The 14,832-nt window shown below is 46.3% G+C and overlaps 1 long non-coding RNA gene across 1 annotated transcript in view; it reads right to left on the reverse strand.

The window, feature by feature from the left end:
* Positions 1–2,625: 2,625 nt before the first annotated feature.
* The window catches only part of LOC139829199 (uncharacterized), a 28,610-nt gene continuing 16,403 nt past the window's right edge, over positions 2,626–14,832 (reverse strand). The window contains exon 3 of the long non-coding RNA XR_011741551.1: positions 2,626–2,754. This is a non-coding gene — a long non-coding RNA (uncharacterized lncRNA). The remainder of the gene's footprint in view (positions 2,755–14,832) is intronic.

A 14,832-nucleotide genomic window follows, 5' to 3' on the forward strand; every position in this document is an offset into this window, starting at 1 on the left:
TGTCTGGCCCTCCAGGGTACAGAGAAGAACTTGGAAATGGGATTGAAGTGGTCCCCTGAGCCAAACTGAAAACCACTCCAAAGCCAAGGAGCACATGAAAGTTGCCCAAAATGTATTTTACTCTATTTTTAAACCTCATTATTTTTAAGCCAACCTCACCAGCTTGCAGAGAGCTGAATTCATGGCTCTGCACATAACAGGCAGTGTATTTGTGTGTTAAGCTTTCCTAAGGAATATGAAGCCACTCAAAATCCAAGGGGTCCAGCTCTGCTCACACTTGTAGCGGGTTTTTTCCCAGTGTCACAAGGCTGATGACAGAGTTATACTTCACCACTGAGTTCCAAAAATAGAGCCTTTTTAAAGTCAAGACCCTTTAAAAAATCACTTGCTTGGGAGTCATGTGGCTTCAGGCAAAAAACCTATAAAAGGGGCAGCCCCTCCCCAGGGAGGCTGAATGGGGAGGGGCAGGGGGGAAAGGATGGCAGGAGGGTTAGGGTAAGAAGGGCATCATGAAGAAGGAAAGGATTGAGATAAGGAAAGGCAGATAAACTGCTCAAAAGAATTAAAAGGGCAGGACCCAGGGCAGAGGACAGGATTGAGCTGTTTCTTTGCTACCACCGAGCTGCCTGAAACCTGGGATGCTCCCATAGGCCAGGGAGCAGATTCAGCTTGGTCAGGGAACATTTGAAGTAGGGTCAGAGAAAAGGGAAACCTTTCTGGAGCTTTTCTTCCGTCTCTGTGGCAAACTAACACCTTGGGAGCCGGAGGAAGGTGCAGAACCAACCGCAGCAGGGGATGGGGACGTTGTAGCGTGTGCTACGGAGGTGTGAACCAGGCTGGGGAACCAGCCCCAGCATCCTCGCAGGCCCTCTTGAACCCTTTTTATGGAAACTGCTGTTCTGATCGACTCCCTTTGCAAGGAAACTAGGCTTGTTTTGATCTGTTTTTCAAACAGCCTTTCTTCTTGATTGGAGAAATTGGCTTAAATGGGTCTCTTTCCCTTTTCTTAAGCAAAGCTGCAATTCATTTCTGCTTCCTTCTCTTTTCACTGATAATCTTATTTGCTGAAATCATGCATAAAACAGAATTTGGGACATTTGAGTGTTTACAGAGCGGAACACTGTGTTTTATGTTTAAGTTCACCATGCAAACATGTACATTGTGCAGGTGGCTCTGAGGAAGGCGCAGTGGCGGACACCAGAAGAGCTGAAACTCAGTTCCCAGCTCTTGTCCAGCTCTAAGGAAACACCTTCCCACTTTTTGATTCAGAGAGGGCAATGACATGGCTCGGCTTCACAGAAATCTCACACGCCTTAACGCTGAATTGCTGCAGGAGCCAGTTCCCAGAGCTGCGTTTCAGTCACTGCGTCTCCCAAGTGAGTAGATCTGGGCAGAGCAGCAGAGGGACGGGGAGTGGGAAGGTGCAGATGTCCCTCCCTTCTGCTGCTGATTTACATGGCTGGGAAAAGAAGCTGTTCAGTAGCGCTTTCCATGCCAGGGAAATCATTAACAAATTAATCATTTGCTAATTAAACGGCATGATACTCATGTAAAGGGAGTGTGATTATCCTCTTTTGTAAGTCAGGAAACTAAATGGCTTTCTGATTTTAGACTGAATATGTCCTTCTTGCAACCCAGCAGCTTCTGCTGCCGCGACCTTTGCTCTGTGGTCAAAGCAGCTTTTTCAGAGCCCCTGTCTCTGCACAACCAGTGGGAGAAACCACCTCGATTTGCACCAGGTCAGACACCAGTGCTGCCTGGCAGCTGTTCCCAGGCTCCTTTTGGAAAGCTTTGGATGCTTGGTTGGGGGTTTTTTGTGTCTATTCAAGGTAGCGTGGATGCCAGAGGGCTGGAAAAGCCAGGCAAGGCGATGCAGCATCGTGAAGCCTTGCTGGGTGCTCGCAAACCCTTTGCCACCCCTCCCAATGAATCATGGTCTGCAAAAATCATCCACAGAATCAGAAGAAACGAGAACCAAAGTCTGATCTGTTTCTTTTCACTCTTCTGATTATATTTGGATCACACACGTGAGGTTAAACCTCTGCTTTATCCCAGATGAGCAGCCTTTGGTAACAGGCAGGGTAACTGAAAATTAAACTGCAGCATACAAGCATAAATTTACTTTAAAAGTGAGAAGGAGTTAAATTGGGAAGGCAGAGCAGTGGCAATGCAGTTCAGAGAAGATGATGGAAGTACCTTCCTGATTGCGCATTTGAAGCAAGCCTTGGGGATGCAGTGAAAGAAAATCTACAGCCAAAATGCCAAGTTATTGCATCACAGGAATGTTTGTCCTTGCTAATACCACTCATACTGCCCCTACCACAATGCCTTCCAATGAAGTGCTAAGATACAGCAGAAACTTCCCAGAAAAAAAGCCAAAATGTCTCCCCTTACCTTGTGATCTCAAGGTGTAAAGCACACAAGGGCTGACCCGGTGCAGCAGTCCCAGCCTCGTGCACCTATATGGAGTTACCACAGGTATTTACTTCTGCTAAGTGCAGCTTATTATTATTGCCTCCTCTGGACTTGTAGTGCAATGAAAACTAATTCCCCACAGCCTTGCCCAATAACTTTTGGAACAATATATTTTCCAGTTCTCTTTACTTTGTGTGATGGTTTCATAGACTCAATCAATTGCGGGTGTCATGCAGCCAAGTGGTCCTACCTACCACAGAGAGAAAAGCGCCACGGACTTTGCTGTGCAGTTGTTTGCTTTGTGTTGTATACACAGAATAAAAGCTAATTCAGGAGCAGCTAGGAAAAAAAAGGAAAAAACCACTGAGATTAGGAGCACAGAGATACAATCGTTTGAAAACTAAAGCCTTGCTGACTCCAAGAAAGTAAGAGACATCTAAGACGGTTCCTTTCCCCATCGTAACTCAATACAAGTAGAAGAAAGTGGATGGAAATGGAGTAAATTATTTCACTGCCCAGAGTAATAAATGAGCAAAAACAATTGGGCTGGCTTCTCCGGGCTTTCAACATTTTTGCATGCCTTAAAAAACGCCATGCGCAGCCACCTGCTACCAAACTTCATGGTGGTTGTCCATCCAAATATTACCATAACCAGGCAGCCCAGTATCATTTTCCAGCTTGATTTCCTCAGCAGGATTTTGTAGGGTTAAGGTGACACAGAGATGGTGCCCGAGAGCCTCCTCTCCCTCACCCCTTCACCACTCCTGAGGACTCAAGGAAGAGTTTATCCCTTGGGCACAAGAGCTGCCTGTAGAGAATCGCATCTGGGGTTTTGCTCCTTTTGGAGGCTTCTTCCGCACCACCAAGTGCCTGAGCGCTCCAAGGACCAGCCCCGTTTTTCTAAGTCAGAGCACATCTCTAATTCAAACACAAAGTGAAAGGATGCTGGAAGGCCACTGGCCTTTATGGTTTATTAAGCTCCTTGTGCAGGCGTAATTTTAGGCTTTTTTTTTTTTTTCTTTTCTTAGCCTAGACCATTTCACCTCTGTGTCGCACTTTGCAAAACCCACCAAGCCACCATCCCTCCTTCAAGTTGATGGAAGAAGGGAAAATCCCACCTTTTTTACTGAGAGATTATATGACCTTTTTATTTTTTTTTTTTTAAGAATAACAGTCACATTTCTAAACAGCTCTTTATTAAACCGTCCAAACACATCATCTGCACAGGAGGATGTAAGGGCTGACACCAGACAAAACCATCAGATTGCTCTGAGAAAATGCATTGGCTTGTCTTGACAATTCAGGACTCCGTGGAATACCCTGTTCACATTTGCTGTTGATTTTAAGACTGAAATTTGCAGTATGAAAACAGACATGTCCAAGAAAGCATTGCTCAGCTTAAACTTAAAAGGACAGAGATGCAAGATTACAGCAGAGAGATGCAGCTCCTGGCTCCCAGCCCTTTCTTAGGAACCAGCTTTCACTTTGCCTTGGGCTTTTGGTCTATCAGCATCTAATGAAAGATGACAGTGCAGCCTCCCTTAGGGGCTAACGTGGGCAATTTCAGTTCTGGCATTTTAATTTATCTGTAACCAGCAGTTTTCAAAAGGGTAGAGCTAAAAAAGAACTTGGCTTGGTCACACACACACACAGACAGAAAAAGGGGGAGCTGTGACATAAAATGCATGAGGAGGTTTGCTGCATTTTAACTCCTTGCGATCCTGCTACGCGGAGGTTTTCCGCGGAGTTGGCTCAATGTTATTAACCCTATACACCAAGTAGCTGTTTTTTCTTTAGGTGAAGCGGAATCCTCCATGGTTTACGGCTGTTGGTTTTAGTGCCGGGCACATCTACTATATTCCTGACAGTTAAGGTCCCGACTTTTCCCATTTATTAATCCCCAAAGTTGCATTCAGACACTGTGATGGCAAAAGGTTACCTTATGATCAGTAGCAGCCATAAATCCGGAATTAAAGGCTGAGGGTTCATCTCCAACGCACCTCGTGGTGTGTGGGTGCTATGGGGGGGGTCAGAGCCTGATGTGAGTGGGCACGAGCACTAATGCACTCGTTACATGTGCAGCCACCCCTGCAGCATTGCGGGCAGCCCGGGAAGGGCTGAACGGGAGGTTTTCATGGCAAAAGCTCCGGTGCTGACACAGCCCAGCACTGCGGCACTGCTGAGGGCAGCACCTGGCACTGGTTCACATCCGAACCTCATCGGGAGCTTTTGACACTGCTGTTTATTTGTTCCCTGGCAAGTGCAACGTACCCTCCAGGCACCTGCGAACCTCAGGGCACCCGATATCACCGCGTGAGTTCCTGAAGGATGGAGCCAGTCCAGCCTCTGCCTGAACTGGGTTGAGGTTGTAAAAATGTTATTCAGGCTGGAAGGGGTTAATTTAAAAAAAAAAATAATAAAATAACTTCTTTCCATGGAAGAATTTCACTTTGCCTTTTCTTCTCCCTGCTGCCTCTAGAGGACCAGGCGATTCAAGGCACAACTCTAGCAGATGGTTTTGGTGATGTAAAGCACAAGGGGATCGCTCCCAAGAGCTGCTGAGGCGGTGAAGTCAAAAAGGCGCTGATGCGAGCGGCGTGCCACAGCCCCAGCCCGCCAGGGCCTGACGCTTGCTTCTGCACCCTGCGCTGTCCCCACGGCCTCCGCAGCCGTTTATACCCAGAGCTTGCTCTGCATCTGATCCAAAATCTGCTGAAATATCCCTTTGCACAACCCCCTTTGCACCAGACCATGGGCAATGCAAGCTGTGATCTAGCTGGAGATCAGGAGAATATTTTTCTTTAATGTTTACATGCTGTCATGTAAAACCTTAACCTTTTGTCCATGGCAAATATTGCCAAAGTTGTTGGAGACTGAGAAAAGTTAATCCATACTTTGTCAATAATAGTCCGATAAACAAAATTTGAGAACTAAACGCATTCTGTGCTTAGCAAATGAAAATTAATTTCTGATACGTGAGAAGTGACTTTCTCGTAAGATTTCCCTTGCTTTACTGAGATAGTCCAGAGCTATATTAGGAAATACAAACATTTTTCAGAAGAACTATACATAATTCGTAGAGAAGCAGATCTGAATTATCTGTAGCATTGCATTGAGCTTACGACAGCCCATACGCCTCTCTCGCCCCAAAGCCTGGATCTCAGCTGTGCACAATGACTGCGCATCTCTCTGATGAAACCCTCTCCCAGCAAGAGTTAAACACAAGAAACCAGAACTGATCCATAAATTAGGCCTGGCTATAGGTTCAAAATCATAAGTTATGGCCTATTGACCTCATAGTCTGAGGGGAAATCAGAAGCATTTTTCTAAAGAGCCGCCGCTGGAGGAAGGCAGGTTTAATATATGGCACAGCAGAGCACTGATGCAAATAAATACAGCGCTGCATAATTGCAGGGAAAAATCAATACATGGCATGGTGGTTAAAAATAAAGATGTGCATATTGAGGTTTCTGGTTTATATGTGTGAATGGCTTTTTCCCAAGAAGTGAAGGAAGATTTTTTTTTTCCTGCATAGAGCCTTTAAATACAACAAAGGCGACAGCTCCACTGCCCCTTTTACAAGGAGCAAGTTTCAGCTATTGTCTTCCTCGGAGCAGCTATCTCGAGTCAGGATTATTAGCGTAATTAATAAGTGCAGTTTGCTCATTTGAAAAATTCCAGCAACGTTTGCCACTCGGGCATCACGTCAGCGCAAGACACAAAAAATCGCTGTGACAACTGTTTTGCAAGTTAAGGTTTTTATTGACGAACACCACAAAGGGATGAAGCCCAGAGCAAGTCCCTTTTCGCTTTAATATTTAAACCTCTTTTAAGAGGATGTCAATATTAAGTCTCGTAATTGATGCTGACAGTTGACTGTCTGACCATAAAAAAAGACAAGCGATATAATTAAAAAAAAGAAAAATTAGTAATAGCAAATGCAATGTGCTGGCCGTAGTGAAGGACACTGGGATGAGGGGCTGAGGTTTCCTGCATCTCTAATGCCAGCGATGGAGCTGGTGATGCTGCCCAGGAAGGGCTGGGACCCTTTGGCCAATGCTTTTAATAACTAAATACCGTTTGTAGCTAGTTAACCTCCAGATTTCCAGTATTAAAGATATTTCCCACAGGAACCAGAGGAATGGATAAAGGCTAAGTTCAGGGAAGTCAATGGGAAACAGCACATGGCCCTTTGCAAATCCCGATGTGCAGGGAAATTACCCAGCAAGTGCACTCTGCTCCAAAAATAGTTATTTATTGGACAGAGCTTTCTGATTTTCATTGATCTTATTCTGAGAAAGGAGTCTATTGTTTGTGCTTAAACTTCAGGTTAAAAGGAGTTCAAAATATTAAACAACCTAAAGCTGAGTTTTAATGCGAAATGTTAGATAACCTGAGGTATGGTTTTTGTTGTTGCTGGGTCTATAATACAACCAGAAGGAACTGGGCAGTAGATCATCACCTCCATGGTTTTTAATGGGGGTATAGAGTAGTTTTGCTGTCTCTGAGTTCTACTAATATGCAGAATACGGCATAAAATCAAAACCCGAGAGATAACGTGGTTAGTAAAGCTGATACTTTAATTTTTTTAGTTTTAAACTTTTTGAAATTGAAGGTGGGGAAACAACTACAATATCTTGTACACATTAAAAAATTGAGCTGAGTTCACTACAGGGAAAAGTATTTCATTGATAGAAATCTGAGATTTCTAAAGGGTGAGGTTTGATTAAAAAATTATCAGTGCCAATAATTCTCTTTTTCTCCCAAGCAGGTTGAATGGCTGAACAGACAGAAATCTTTTAGAACAAACCCAACGCACTTCAGTTAAGCTATTTTAGGTACTTCCGCTCTCACACACAGCCTTAAACTGAAGCCAGCAAAACTCCTTCTTAGCAACCCTTTCCCAGCAAACACGCTCCTGCTCCATAAGTGTTTAAGCAGCATGTTCCAGCCCTTTTCTTTATGCTCATGATGGTTTTTTCTCTGTGCTTTGGGGTTCTCCAGGCTGGTTTTTTTTTCCTCCTTGCAGAGGAAGATGCACAACAGAGGAATTGGGATTAAAGAAACAATGAGAAGTTCTAACCGCTGCCGTGCGGCAGAGAGCAGGTTACGGATTTAGCACTAACAACAGAAAAAAAGGAGAGCTTTGTAGCAATTAAAGCTGCACAAACCCACCAAACATTAGAGAAAATAAGGAGGGCGAAAAAGAACCATTGTGGTATTATGAGTCTAAAAAATAAAATAATCAATATTCTTATTGTTCCCTGCAAGAGTCTCACAAGGAGGGAAGAGCCATGCCCGAAGTCTCAGGGCTGGCTGCAAAATAAAAGATTAGTGGTTAGATCCCTATCAAAATGGCAATGGGAAGCTTTTTTTCCAAAGGTCTACTTAAAAGAAAGGTGTCCTGACTGGCATTGTATTTATATTTAAAAGCAAGAGGACCACCGACACGAGTTAGCTGGCAGTAAATGAGTGTGCGTTAAATAATTATATTCGTTTCTACAACGAAGAATACTAAGTTAAAGCTGTATCCATGTGCACATATAGATGCGTGCACACGTGCTGGCAGGTTTCATGCCAAAGGAAAAGGCTACTGGACAAATATCGGTGATAAATGCATCGGCTTCATCTTAGAGCTATTCTTTTCCATTCTGGCATCACAAATAGAACACGATGTGTACTGTAATCCACCCCTCTGTACAGTAACGCATTTGTTACCACTATGGCTCTTATTTAAGCATCTGACTACAGTAATTGTTTTATACATTAACTATACTCCCTGATGGTTGCTCTATTATCATTTTTTTTCCAAAATGGTGCTTGCAGATATTAGCAGCTTGATTACTTGTTTTATTAACAATTTCAACACTATGTTAGTGTTGATTTGGTGCTGTCGGCGCTGTGGATGCGATGGTGGGTTTGAGTTTCAGCCACGTTTTGTTGTTTTGCTTTGTTACTTTGCTCTGTCTCTCTTACCCCAGCAAACCCGGTTTGGAAGCTGAGAGGAATCTCAGTTTCGATCCGAGTTGCATGTTGACAATCTATACGATCAAGACACTTGGCCACAGATCAGCATTTGCATTCAGCTGGCCATCAGGGCCAAAGCCACGCAAAAGTGGTTTGCAAAAGCAGGCAGAGAAATGATGGATTAGAAACGGGGAGAGGGATGCACAAAATAACCGCGAGGCAGCGCCAGGCGCTCCCATAAACACTGTGCGTGTCTGCTTGCACAGCTCAGAAAGGCAGGACCGAATTTTATATGGCCATGTACCAATGCACCTTTTATAGATGAGCAATTCCTAGTGGCAAGTGGAAGGGGAGGAAGGCGCTGGATCCTGCAGCGCAAAGCGCCTTTGCTCGTGCGTCACTTCTGTCACCGAAAGGAAAATCAGAGTCTGATGCCAGTTATTAAATATCTTCATTATAAGGGCATTCCATCCAGCTGACTTTCAATTTTGTTGTATCTAGGGGCCTTGTGTTAATAACTGCATGCTAAGGACAAGTGTTCTTAAAAAACACTGACTATTTAAATTCTTATAAATAATATGCAGCTTCCCCATTCTGACTGATAGATATATTGTTCAGCCAAGCCACCATAAAGGCAATAAATATATGTACTGTTATGGGTCATGAGTCTAAAAATTAAATCAAATGCAGAAATTGAGTCTTGACAGATTCTGAAGGGATAATGTCTTAGCTTCTCCAATTACACAGTTCAACATTTGGATAAATCATATGAAAGTAAGTATTTAGCCCCATTTTTCATAATCACTATTAATGAGAACAAAATGGGAGCTGAGGGCAGAGGGAGAGAGTTCTGACAAGATAAATAGCATATGGGGTGTGTTGTCAGCCACAGAAAATCAAGGCTGTTTAAAGCCCCTAAACAGCAGAAAGGAAAAAAGCAGTAAAAAGGAAAAGAAAAAATAGAATAGTGGTCATGTGTTCTTATCAGCGACAGTCGCTGTGTCAGGGCATTTGAGATGTGGCTTCCCAAACACGACACAGGGCGCAGAAGTATCATCTAGAGCTCCCCAGGATGGTGTGAATGACTGATATGTAATGCATGTGGTTTAAATATTGCCTTTTCTCACCCTGTAAGCAGTACTTTAAAATGTTGCTTAAAAACTTCTTTATGAAAAAACCGACAGATTTTCCCTTTGGACTGGTCCCTGTGGGTCTAGGACAGGTGGCTATAGACACCTTCAGTGGTCATCTCTTTGTTTCAGGGCAATAAAAACATAGAGGAAATTGTGTCATTTGCACTGCGGTTTTCTGCAGCTTTCATGCCAGGACACGCGCGGGATGTGCAGGGCTGGAAGGAAGGAGGGAAAGGTATAAATTCCATAGTCATTTTCTATCATCTTCTCTGTCTTTCCTGCTTTTCATGTCGAAATCACTTTAAGCATCTGCGGCGGAATTATTCTTAGAGAGTCTCTCATGAAATTAGATGTCTCTGAATTGAATTCATTTCCACTCCATTTTGTCAGATGCAAACGCAGTGAGAATCAGATCCTGCTCTAATTGGTTTCCAGACATCGTCCCGCTTTCTGCCTGCAGAAGTCGGGGCTTCACACTTGTGCCAAGTTTTCCCCCACCCTGAGCTCATGCCCCACGTTTCAGCATCTCGGGGAGCATCCCTTGCTCGGATGCAGACAGAGGCTGAACACTCATGTTAGAAATCCTAACAGTTCGATAGGAAAAAAATATATCAGGATATTCCTACAATATAAAGTATACAGTCACCTTTTGGCACTGAATTAGAGTTACAATATCCCCACTAAAGTCAACAGCAGTTTGTGCTATTAGACGCACGTATGAATCCTCTGCAGCTCTGAAAATAAGCGTTACGCTGTAAACCTCTGCATTAAGCTATAAATACCCCAGCAGTCCAGGGGAGATGGGACCATTTCAATATCTCATGCAACATTAGCAGCTCGCAGATTAAGCACGTGGGGCCAGGGAGATTATCTCCTTGAATCAATATAAAGCAGGGAAGCAAACAAACAGCTGGCTGGGTTCCCCCAAAATAAAAGCGTTTGATTGTGGCAAGCTTCAAAGTGACTGGTTGACACGAAATAAGGTTGGGTGCCCTCCCCTGCTGTGCCCGACGAGCAGAGGGTAGCAGGGAAATAAATAAACGTATAAAAATTACTGCTTGCTCCTCCCCCCGCCGACAAACCACCTCCCAAAGAAAACCAGGGAAGCAACGAAAACCGCCCCAGAACATATGGCAGAATCAAGCGCAGGATCCCCCGTAGGTTTGGGTTGTACAAGTAAATATTAATCTGGGGGGGATACTGGGGGCTGAGATCAAAAGAGCTGCTCCCGTTTCTATAGGGAAAAGGAGCGCTTTGAAGTCACAGCGTCTTCCCTGCGCCGCCTAATGAACTGAAATTGTGACACAGTGACATCCTGCAAGGTTTGAAAGCACTTCGCACAATGACACGTCTTTGGGGTTTGCTGCTCTCTTTTTCCATCAGGATCCTTTGCCAGGCAGCCGGTGGAGGGGCAACAGCGGCGCAGGGGATGAAGGGGGATTTGGGGAGCAAGAAGGGAGTATCCTCATGTGATGGTGGGGATGAAAAGGGTCTCAGGAGAATGCAGAATCAGGCGCAGGATGAGCTGCTCGCCCAGGTCCTGTGGGGGCAGAACCTCCCCTCTTGCACATCAGGCCAAGAAAACACCCAGCAGGTAGAAAAACCTACGGGCACCTTCCTCACATGGGCTCTTCAGCCTGGCTTTGGCCAAAGGGCCTGAATATTTCACCCAGGATCCAAAGAGAAAACCGTAGAACAAAACCCTGTGTCCCCACCCTTGGGAGAGCAGAAAAGCCTCTGCGAGGATCTGTGAACCTCCAGAGGAGGTTTAGATTGGATATTAGGAACAGTTTCTTCCCAGAAAGGGCTGTTGGGCATTGGAACAGGCTGCCCAGGGCAGTGGCGGAGTCACCATCCCTGAAGGGGTTTAAAAAAAGTGTAGATTACGTTCTCAGTGCCATGGGTTAGTGCCAGGGCTGGGTTAACGGTTGGACTCAATGACCTTGAGGGTCTCTTCCAACCAAAATGATTCTGTGATTGCGGATGGATCCCCTCCAGCTGTTCACCAGGAGGTGGCTGACCAGCAGTTGCCTGTGGAGCACGGGATGATTTATTGGTCTTTTCTGGGCGCGTCACTTTACCCAACCCGTAGCTCCTGGCAAGGACATGAAGCCCAGTAAACCCTGGGCAACACCAGTGGTCAGGGCTGCACCGAGCTGCTCAGACAGCGCAGGGTTAAATCCACTTAATCCCGGGGATTTACTCCAGATTAACCCAGGGAAATGAGAGCAGTATTTAGCCCTATGTGAAAAGGTCGAGTTTTCAATGGTGGAGAAAACCCAACAGCATTTCAGCCCTTGGGGGGTTCTTAGTCTGGGTAAGAGAGTTGCTGGGACCAGAAGTCAGGAAATGTAATACAGCAAGACAGAGCTGCTGAACCAGGCGAGGAAAGGAAACTTCATTCAATCATCTGCTTTACTTCTTTTATAGCTGAGGAAATTCATCTATTCCTTTGACTTGTTTGTGCTGTGAAAGCTCCGTGTTGTCGCAAGGCAAAGAAACTGTTAGAGAGAATAACAAGGGGCGATGCTGAGCTGCAACCTGCATCAAAATGCTGCACCCAGATAGGAAGAATAAAACCATGAATTAGGGAAAAGAGCCCCTCAGCTTTTTTGAAGCCAAGAGCGCGGTCTGATCGCTCTTCACCAAGTCTCTGGGATTAAGAAGGCATTAACGGGAATGACAACTTGATGGGTTTTAGCAAAGCATCATGACACTGTGACATCGTCTTTCCAAAAAAATACTGTATTTGGGTGTGTGTACGCAGAAATACAGATACGTACACACACATACACACAGAAGGAAAGCTTGTAAGGATTCAAGGTGTCATTAGAAAAGCATGAGCACGGGACTGAGCTCTCCCAGGAAGGGCTACAGGGACACACCAGTACAATTGCATCAGTCAAACATAGACAGAAGAGTTTGCTGTCAGGTGGACTTAGCAATAGGGCTTGGTGGGAGCTGGGGCACCCCAAGATGCCCCTACTGCCAAATCATGGGGGGAAAGGCCGGGTGGTTCCCAGCAAACATCCATGCACAGCACACATTTCTGGAGCAAAGGAAGGGGTCAGTCACATGGAGATGTTTTTACATCAAAAACTCGTTGGTGCAGCAAGAGAATTTGATTGTACGGAACAGACCAGGGCTGGATGCAGCTCCTAGATGCTGCTGTCTAGAAATATTCTATAACAATAATGGTGAGAAGGCTCATCTTGACCTGATCATTGAGGCAAATTAACGCAACTTTGATAGAGCCTTGGGGTGGGTTGCTCCACGCAATTCACATTGCAGTGTTATGGTGGCCAGGACCAGGCACCAGCTCCCAGGGGCAGCTCTGATGGCCACTTGTCACCCTCCTGCAGGCCGGGGGATGAGGGACAAGCTGTAGGCACTGAGTCAAGAAGTGATAAAAACCCCACATCTCACAGAGGGATGTTTCTGTGTGTGAATTAGAGGCCTCATCAGTTTTCAGGGAAATGCCCCTTACAGAACAGCACAGCTCCTGTCTAGGGCAGGTTTCCCTTCAGAGCTGCCACTCACCAAATCCCACTCAGCTGTTATTTCATCCAAGCTGTATTCCATTATTTTTTTCCCCCAAATCACCCTTATGCAGATTCCTCCATCTCTGCTGTGCCAGCGCAAAACAAAAGTCTTCACAAAGAAGGGGTTTGGTTGTGGGAGTCCTAAAACTTTGTGGCACAACACAGCATCTTAGTGAGACTATCTGTCAGTTTCCTTAGAAAACCTACCACAGAGGTCTGGGTGCCTTATCAGCCGTTTTTCACATCTTTCTCGCATTGCAAAGCCTGTATCAGTTGGATTAAAGAAATACTTTATACAACATTAAACGTGTTTTACTAGTCTGTACTAAGATGGTAAATGTTTACCACAATTTTCCTTAGCTCATAGCTGTGTTTGACTAGTAAAGTGAGAGTTTACCAACGTCCAGTTTATCCATGGACATCTCACAGTGGTTTTATGTTTGAGTGGGGCTGAGAGCAGAAGTGACTGTTCCCTTAGCTGGGCAGAGGAACGGACCAGGGGAACACCGATCTGTGAGCTTCCCCAGCTGAGTCACGATGGATGTGCTTAAGCCTCAATTAAGGTTATAATGCTTGAATTAAAAGTTTAAAATGAGGATAGATGAGGAAGCTAAGAAATTATGAGAAGCAGGTTGCATCACTGGCTCCTGTCAAGCCAATGAATCAGAGATCTTGAAGAGCATTTAGGCTCCATCATAGGGAGATGAGGTTTGAATGGGAATCCTGTCCATGACCCCTGTGTCGCTGCGTGGATAACAAAGGGGACTGTGGCCCATGACCAGTGACAGTCCTTCTGCTGCCACAACTACGGCATGTAGTGACACGGGGCTGCTCCCACCGTGGGGCAAACCACCCTCCACCTGCAGCTGACATGGGTGGGATGCAGGTGCAAAGGGAAAACTCACCCCTTGCCCTATGCAGGCTTGCTCCAGGAACAGTGTTTCCCTGCACTAGAGAGCCAAGAAGGGGTGCTGGTTGTTGAGGAAGAGGCTTCAGTCTGGTGTGGGACGTGGGTGTGATGGGTGTGGTGGGTGTGATGGGTGGGGTGGGTGGGGTGTATTGCATGCTGCCTGCACCCTGCCTGCAATCAGCCTGTGCACAGCCTGCAGTCAGCCTGTGCACAGCCTGCAGTCAGCCTGCAGTCAGCCTGTGCATAGCTCACACGCTGCTTGCACACCACTTGCACACTGCCTGCACCATGCCTGCAATCAGCCTGTGCAGAGCCTGCACTCTGCCTGCAGTCAGCCTGCACCCAGCCTGCAATCAGCCTGTGCACAGCTTGCACCCTGCCTGCAATCAGCCTGTGCGCAGCCTGCGTGCTGCCTGCCCTCAGCTCGCACGCTGCCCTCACGCCGCCCGCACTCAGCCCCCAAACCGCCCCCTCCCCTCCCGCCGCCCCGGGCAGGCCCGTGCCTGTGCTGCCCCCTGCTGGCGCCATCTGCGCACTGCAGCCGGCCCGGGTCGCGGTTGCCACGGCAACGGTGGGGGGGGGGGGGGGGGGATGCCGGGGGGGGGGAGTCGGGGTGGGGGGGCGAACGGCTCCCCCCCGTTCCTCCTTACCCCTAGTCCCCTCCACCCGTCCTGATTACGATTCCCGCCATGCACTCGCCCAAAATTGCAGCCCATTGCTGGCGCTGCAGCGGCCATCTGGTTGGGAAAACAACAGGCCAAGCAATTTCAGCATCACGTCATGGATCCGCTAGCAGAGAGAAGAGGAAGGGGAGAGGGGGAGGATTATGATGCAGAAATGCCAGCAGGATGGGAGGTGGTTGGCG

The sequence above is a fragment of the Patagioenas fasciata genome, chromosome 16 (genome assembly GCF_037038585.1).
Source record: "Patagioenas fasciata isolate bPatFas1 chromosome 16, bPatFas1.hap1, whole genome shotgun sequence".
Taxonomy (NCBI): Eukaryota; Metazoa; Chordata; class Aves; order Columbiformes; family Columbidae; genus Patagioenas; species Patagioenas fasciata.